We start from the raw sequence: 9017 nt of genomic DNA on the forward strand, positions 1-9017 counted from the left end.
ATAGCTGGGTCCTCCATCAAGGGGACCCAACACTCATTCAAGGGGTTCTGGATCTGTTAAGCTCTCTCAAGTCTGGAAATTGATTGATCAGTTTATTGTCTGTCTTTGTGATTCAAGTTAGACTTTTGTCCACTTGGCCTAGAACTCTTCTATTTATACTGATCAAGTAAAAATGAAGCAGACTTCCACCTTTTTCATTTTAGGTATCTCATTATCAACTTGCCAATGTCATTAAGTCTCTACAAGTCAGACTATTCCAATTACAGATTGACCCCGCTCTCCATTATGGTAACCACACCCAAATTGCCTTTGGTGATTAAGGACTGTATCTTGGCCCCTGCCACCCCAGGATCCAATTATCCCCATTGCATTTAAAGATCCCAGTACAGTGACACAGTTCCCACTCTAATACCTGACCTATAAAAGCAAATTAACACAGAGCACTTCATAAATTCTGGAGCTCCCTTCACAAATTTCTTTCTCATAGTCATAGTGAAGCTATGTTCTCTAGGCATTCCTAGGGTGGGTTAGCAGGTCTTACATAAAATCCACGAAGGGGAAGTTCAGGAATCTCAAAGTCATATAGTATAGGCCACCTATTGTTTCATGTTTCAGCCAACCAACTAACCAAAATACAGAGCCCTTTCTAACCCCTTGAGCTGTAACAGGGAATTCAGAATCTGTGCTTAATGGGCCTATATCAATAAATGCAGCCTAACACAAATTTATTTCCTGCCATCATTATCCCATAACCTTAGCATCCACTCCCACACCCACACCCCTGATTTCTGCATGGGTAAATTGGAAAAAATAATGTAATTCCTTTGAAGTGTCATGCAACCTCATCATGGGTCACACTCTGTATCTCACCTTCAGGGCCTGCTAGGACTTCAGCCTAGTCATAGGTATAGAAACAAAGAGGAGTGATGGGTCCTAAGGAGAATTAGCAGCGTCTTGTAAGTCACCTACTTCAGGAGATATATTACAGTTTGTCCAAAAAGCTGGGATGACCTCATCAGGCAGGAGGGGGAAGGATTACCTCTAATGGCAAAGAAGAATCAACAAATTTAAGGGTCAATGTCCGCTCCTGATCTCCTTCATCATACTCTTCCCATATGTCCTCATTCCAATTTACAGGATCCCATTCCTCTTCCCAATCAGTATCTTCACTTTAACAGTAGAGACCAGCAGGTTTGGGAAATCAATTTGCATTGTAATTCAACTACTCACATATAATATCCTGTGTTGGTTTTCAGAAATCTCAACTCTGCATTTATAAGAGATAAGAGTTTCTTTCAAGGCATACACAGAATCTTTCATTTCATTTATCTAATACTTGAGCCAGGAATTGGAAGCCCTGTGATCCTTTTCTATCACAACTTTACTCATCATATTTAGGAACAACTAGCCAATCTCATTATAGTCATTAGCTTGAAATTTTTATTTTAATGTATAAAATACAAGATCATCCAGAACCTTGCCTCTTATAGATATTTGAGTACAAATAGTTTTACAAGATGCAATTATTGGGAGACATTATGTAAAGGGTAATGGACCTCTCTGCATTAGTCTGAAAACTTGCACATGAATCTATTACCCCAAAATAAAAAGTTTAAGTTAAAAGTCTTCATAAGGAATATATTCATGGATAATATGTTACTGAACATATTCTTGAATAAGAAACTTTTTATGACCTTATAACACTTATGAATAAAATACATGATAGAAGAGTTCTTATGAGTCTACCCTATCAAGCCCCTCACCCTTCTATCATTCTACTTATATTAAACATCAGTAGTCCACTCAGTCTTCCTCTTATCTCCTTTAAGAATCCACCATCTACCACCAGGTTTCGAAGGTATTTTCCTATAATTTATTCTAGAAGTTTTATGGTTCTTGCTTTTATTTTTAGGTTTTTGATCATTTTGAGTTAATTTTTGGATAAGTTGTTACATAGGGGTCCTCTTTCCTTCTTTCGGCTATGGATATTCAATTCTTTCAGCACCATTTGTTGAATGGATTTTTCCGCCCAAGCTGTGTGACTTTGACAGGCTAGTAAAAAATCACTTGACTATATATGTGAGGGTCTGTTTCTGAACCATAAATTTGGTCCCATTGGTCTCTTGTGTCTGTCTTTAGGCCAGTGCCATGCTATTTTTACCACTATAGCTAGGTAATATGATTTAAAGTTTAGAGATGAGGGTTCGCTTTTCCTTTTTATGGTATTTCTGGCTATTCAAGTACCTTTACCCTTCCAAATAAATTTGATGATCACGTTTTCCATTTTTTCTTTAATGTTGGTAGAATTTTTATTGGGATTGCATTGAATCTGTATATCAGTTTTGAGTGGATTTGACATCTTAATGATATTTAGTCTTCCAATCCATGAGCATGGAATGTTCTTCCAGTTATTTAGGGCTTTTCTGAATTGTTTTAACATTGAGTTGCAGTTTTCTGAATACAAGTGCTTTACATTGTTGCTTAAGTTTATTCCTGCTATTTGAGTTTTATCTGTCATATTTTATTTTCACCACTCTTTTGACACTTTTAGTTACTTTTATTGATATAATCTTCATTTCTAGACTCTCTTCCAGGCCTCTCTCTCCTGTCTTTTCTTTTCAGGCTCTAGCACACTCTTTAGTATTTCCTGAAAATCTGGTCTCTTGCTTAGAAATTCTCTCACTTTCTGCTTATCTGTGAATATTCAATCTCACCCTCATTTTTTTGAAAGACAATCTTGCTGGACATAAGATTCTTGGCTGTAAGCTTTTCTCTTATAGTATCTTAAATATCTCAGACCACCATCTTCTTGCCTCCATGGTTTCTGGTGAGAAATCAGCACTTAATCTTATTGGGTATTCCTTATATGCTATGCTTTGCTTTTCTCTTGCTGTTCTCAGAATTCTCTGTCTTTGGCATTTGACATTCTGATGAGTATGTGTCTTGGAATTTGTCTATTTGGATTTTTTCAGATGGGAGTACATTGTCTTCTTGACATGGATATTATGTCCTTCAACAGGGTTGGGAAATTTTCTACCATTATTTCTTCAAATATTCCTTCTTCCCCTTTTCCCTTCTCTTCTCCTTCTGGGACACCCATGACACATATGTTTGCATGCCATTTGCTGTGATTTAGTTCCCTGAGACCTTGTTCATTTTTTTCCATTCTTTTCTTCATGTTCTTTTGTATGTTCACTTTCAGAGGCCATTCCTTCAAGCTCACCAATCCTTTCTTCTGCCTCCTCAAATCTGCTATTATATGATACCTCTTTGAAGAAATAGTAGGACTAGGTATCTATATGGTTCTCCCATTTCCTGATAGTTATTTCCTGAGTGTTAAAACCAAGGCATTCCTTAAAAGTACCTGGAGACTTTGCACCATTTTTCTTCAGCAAAGGACATTACCTGCAGATTTAAAGCAATTGTATGAAAAAAAACCTCTGGTCCATGAACTTTTGTTTATAATACAGGCAATTTACAACCATATGATCCCTCTTAACTCTAAGTGCTTTTTCTCTGTGTAGTGTGTTCTCAGCAGCAGTAATCTTGAACCTCTGATGGCCTGGTAAAACCAGAGGTAAGAATTTTAATAACTACTAAGAAATATCTGGATTGTTCTAGGGAAATATAGAAGTAAAAATTAGATCAATGCTGTATCTGTCAGAGTGCTCCAGAGAAACAGAATCAAAACGGTGCATGCGTGTGTGTGTGTTTGTGTGCGTATGTGTGTGTGTGTGTTCATGGACAGATTTATTATAAGGATTGCATGACTCAATTGTGAGGGCTAGCAAGTCCAAATTCTGTAGGGTAGGCCAAAAGCTAGATTGTGGTAAGAATGATGTTGAAGAATTCCTTAGGCTGGAAACTCAGAAAGTAGTAGGGGGCATAGTCTTAAGGAATAATTCTTTCTGATCCCTGATACCCTCAATTCTTACACCTAAGTTCTCTAAGTGATTTAATGAAAACCACCCACATTATTGAGAATAATCATCTAAAGGTCAACTGATTTTAGGTGCTAATGCATCAACTAGGCCATGGCTGACCAAAACACTCAACACCATAACCTAAACATTTTTGTGTCTAGAATTTTCCTATAAATGGTGTTCACTTCTGCACTGCACTGAAGGAATGGTGTTCACTTTATTACAAAACATCAAAGTTTACTGGAGACCAAACAGACTACTGATTAGAAATCATGGGTTCTAGGCCCAGTTCTGTTTCATACTAGCTGTATGACCCTGGGTAACTTATTTAACTTTTAGAGCTTCAAATTCCTAGAGAATTAAAAAATACAGTAGCACTCCTCTTTTATCATCTACTATACACATACTAAGACAAAGTGTAAAACATGCTCAACCACAACATTGCCTTAGAGATGTAAGTGTGCTTAGCATAAGACTAAAAACTGAAGACAAATGAAGAAACTCTAACAGGAGAGAGCAAAGTGAATACTGAGTTCCAATTTGCCAATATGTAATAAACCTTGAGCAGGTCACTTAATGGCCAACATTTCAGTTTTCTCAATATGAAAATGGAAATAAAAGTCCTGCCGTAAACACTTTTCTCGCCATACCCAAGAACTTCAGGAGGAGTTAATAGATTAATCTTTAATGTATAACCTATAAATCATTACACAAAGGTTAGCAATTAAATGAGGATGCAATTAAAATAGTGAGGATTTAACTTTATTCAATTAAGAAATACATCTCAGAGACAGAGTTGTTTGTAAGTTTCACATGCCATCAATGGTAATTCATGCTTTCTAGAGAACATGCCTGTAATCTGAGGACTTTGCCACTATGGATATAATAGCGCTAAGGTTTTGATAATTGTTCTGAATATAATAATATAATAATAATACCTTTTTATTATTAAATAATAAATAGTTTTTTAGTGCGGACTATGATCAATACTATGTCCCAATGCACAGGCTACACCACAGGTCAATTAAATCAGAATTTTGTGAGTGGAACCAAGTCATCAATACTTTTTAATACTCCATGAGATTCTAATATGCAGCCATTGTTGAAACCATTGCCTTAGGGCCTCACTTCCAGTGAAAATATAAGAAAAAGATGAAGACATCTTATAACAATTTTATTAGTTAGAATTAGATGAGATAAAAGTGCCTGAAAAAGAACTTTTTAGGATTAATGTTTCCATAACTTGTTCAGTTGCTTTTTTTGTCCTTTTATTTTTGTGAATTTGAAATAAAGTTAACTAATTTTAAAAACTCACATTTTTATAGGCAGTATTTGAAAAATATTTCTAAATATGCAATACCCCTTGTTATTTTTATAATCATCTTGGGAATTGATTTTATTAATTTCTTCATTATTCAGAAACAGAAATGTCACTAAGTAAAATATCTATAATGACCATATCACCCTGACACACTCCCTTTGGATTTCAGGCAATCATTCCAGGTTTATAATGAGTGAATATTTGGCAATTGTGTAGATGATACAGAAATTTCAGTTCTGATTAAAAATTTATCTCCCATTGCAAAGTATAAAATATATTGTTACCTTTAGGATAGATGTTCTAAAATTTAGCATGTATTGGCATCACTTGGAAAGTTTGTTAAAACACAGAGTGCTTCAGAAAGGCTATCTGGTGATAATGAGACAAGCAGAGAGAGGGGCAGAGTGGAGAGAATAACAGTTCAAATTACACTGTTTGAGTCCCTGACTCAGATGCACCTGAGCTGGCACATCCTGTCCTTCCCAGAGATGAGTGCCTATAAAGCCCATTTATAAGAGTACGAGGCTCCACCCTGAAAGCTTTTCATTTAGCAGGCCTGGATGAGGCCTGAGAGTTTCCATTTCTAACAAGCTCCAGGGGAACCAAAGGATGCTGGTCCAGGGACTACACTTTAAGAACCATTACTCTAGAATATATGAAAACATGAGGACAGTAAAAAGTTCCAATCTTGCCCTTTTCCTATCATCTTCATGAACTTTGTACACACAAGGGCAGGTCTACTTCCCAGAAAACAGCAAAGTGAGGGGAGGACCCATTGGGAAAGAACCCAGGATTTCTCAATCAGAGCCTAATGCTCAAAACTAGCTTCACAAGCAGGCCAAGGACAGCCTTTCATGGGCTCTTCTCTCCCACCCTCACAGGTTCAGCTCTGAGCATGGCTGCAGAAAATCACCATACAGTGACAGAGTTCATCCTCGGGGCATCAACAAATCAGCCAGAGTTCCAGCTGCCCCTCTTCCTGCTCTTCCTACATGGTCACCATGGTGGGGAACCTGGGCATGATCACAATAATTCGTCTGAATTCTCAGCTTCACACCCCCATGTACTTCTTTCTCAGCAACTTGTCCCTTGTGGACATGTGCTACTCCTCTGACATTACCCCTAAAATGCTGGTGAACTTTGTGTCAGAGAAGAACACCATCTCCTATGCGGGGTGCATGGTACAGCTCTACTTCCTTGTTTTTGTCATTGCTGAGTGTTACATGCTGACAGTGATGGCCTATGACCGCTATGTCGCCATCTGCAGCCCTTTGCTTTATAACATCATCGTGTCCCACCAAGTCTGCTCCCTGTTGGTGGCTGTGGTCCACATCATGGCACTCATGGGCTCAGCAATAGAGACTGTCCTCATGTTAAAGCTGTCCTATTGTGAGCACCTCATCAGCCATTACTTCTGTGACATCCTCCCACTCATGAAACTCTCCTGCACTAGCACCTATGACGTTGAGGTGGTAGTGTTCTTTTTGGCTGGATTCAACATTGTAGTCACCAGCTTAACAGTCCTTGTTTCCTATGCCTTCATCCTCTCCAGCATCCTCCGTATCAGCACCAAAGAGGGCAGGTCCAAAGCCTTCAGCACCTGCAGCTCCCACCTGGCAGCTGTGGGAATGTTCTATGGCTCTACTGCTTTCATGTACTTACAGCCCTCCACGGCCAGTTCCCTGGCCCAGGAGAACGTGGCCTCCGTGTTCTACACCACGGTGATCCCCATGCTGAACCCCCTGATCTACAGTCTGAGGAACAAGGAGGTCAAGGCTGCCATGCAGAAAACACTGCAGAGAAAATGTTTTGATGCAAAGGTTCTTATTCTTTCCAATTTGAAATGCAAGCTGTTGAAAATGCCAAAAAGAAGCCCTCTGAATGTGGCCCAGTCCACTCTACATGGTTCCCTCTTCTCTCCTTCCCTCTCTTCTCTCTTGCTGGCTCTGAAACCAGCAGATTTCACATTCATGCTTTCTTTCATTTAGGGTCTGTTTTCTCTATCCTGAGCCTATTAGCAAACATTTATTCTTTTAATTATAATTTAACATATACTTACCACATTGAGTTGAGAGCCATTCCATTTTTATTACGTTCTGTAGAGAAAATATTACTTGATCCTATTCTTACTTTTTGTACTTGAAAATACATGAGACAAAGAAAGGTGAATTTATTGATCACCAAGAAGGGAAATATAGTCTCTCTCTCATCCAGACTGCCCTCTCCTCTCTCGCACCTCTCTAATTATCTTTACCCAAGAATTTCTACCTAATCCCTTTATTCACTTGCCAAATAACAATAACAATACTAGAACATAGTATTTTGGGGATGCTTACTCTGAGCCAGGAACTCTTCTTAGTGCTTCATATGCATCATTTCAATTTTACTACAGGTACTATATTAATCCCCATTTTACAGATATTTCACTCAGGCATCAGCAAACAAAACTGGGATTCAAACCCAAGTCTACATAACCCCAGATCCCACACTCTTGATTATCACATCATACCCTTCAAAATGCTGCCCTAGGGAAGCGGACTTGGCCCAGTGGATGGGGCATCTGTCTACCAAATGGGAGGTCCATGGTTCGGCCTGGGCCTCCTTGACCCATGTGGAGCTGGCCCACGCATGGTGCTGATGGGCACAGGGAGTGCGCCCGGTAGGGAGAGCCGCCCAGCGCGAAAGAAAGTGCAACCTGCCCAGTAACGGCACGACACACTCAGAGAGTTGACATGGCAGGATGACGCAACAGGGGGAGACGCACATTCCCATGCCGCTGACAACAACAGAAGCAGACAAGAGGGTAACCTTTCTTCCTTTAAAGGCAACTTCTTCCAGGTTACTAAGGAAAAATCACACTATGATAATCATCCTGCTGTGGTGTGCCTGGGACTTGGCAAGTTTTAACACTGAAAGCCCTGTATCTCTGGGAACCCCTGAGCTCCGGACAACACAAGATACCCTAGATTACACGTTGCAAATGCTCTTCCCACCAGAAAATCCAATTTTCATGGGACACAATTTCATAAATATCAGGGATGCATACCATAGAATCAGCAGCCTGAGTCTTACCATTTAAAGCTATTTTTGGTACAATATTTTATCAGTCAATGGTTCATTATGGGAAGTAGAAATAACTCTAGATTTCTCAAGCAGAAAGGGATTTAATACAAGAAATCACGTGCTTACAATGTTTTCAATGTATGGAGGACTGTGGGAGTCTCCACTGAATAATGGGTCCAAAATAACTCCGCAATAGATATGCTCTAGAGCTCGGGAAGCTCCTGCCATTGCTGCCATCATAAAATTGTATCTTATACCAATAAAATGGCAATAGCACAATAGAAAAATATTGGAAACCAGAGATTCTACAAAATGATTATCACCTGGGAACTTGTTAGAAATAAAAGCTTCCAGCCCCCCTCCCCTCCCCCAGTCCTACTGAATAATTGGTCGGGGTCCAGTAGCGCTGTGTTTTTGTTTTTTGTTTTTTTCCTATTATTATTATCATTATTATTATTTTAGGGGCCGCGTCTCGCGGCGCTACAGGCGCGGTTGGCAGGCGCAGTCCCACCGCAGCCCAGCACCGGGGTTTTTGCCTGCTCCGTGTCGGGCCTGGGCCAGGCCCCGCCTCCGTAGGCGACCTGGTGCCCTGGGCTCCCCCTGGGACCCCACTCTGGTGCGGCGCCCGATGCCAACAGCCAGCGCCGCGGACCCGAAACCCCGGCCCACACACGATCCTGCGGCCTCGGCCTCCGGGAGCTGGCAGATGA

At 40.0% G+C, this 9017-nt stretch overlaps 1 pseudogene; it reads left to right on the forward strand.

The window, feature by feature from the left end:
• The first annotated feature begins 6139 nt into the window (after nt 1–6139).
• LOC101447925 (olfactory receptor 8A1-like) lies at nt 6140–9017 on the forward strand (annotated as a pseudogene).

This window comes from Dasypus novemcinctus, chromosome 27 (assembly GCF_030445035.2).
Source record: "Dasypus novemcinctus isolate mDasNov1 chromosome 27, mDasNov1.1.hap2, whole genome shotgun sequence".
Classification (NCBI taxonomy): domain Eukaryota; kingdom Metazoa; phylum Chordata; class Mammalia; order Cingulata; family Dasypodidae; genus Dasypus; species Dasypus novemcinctus.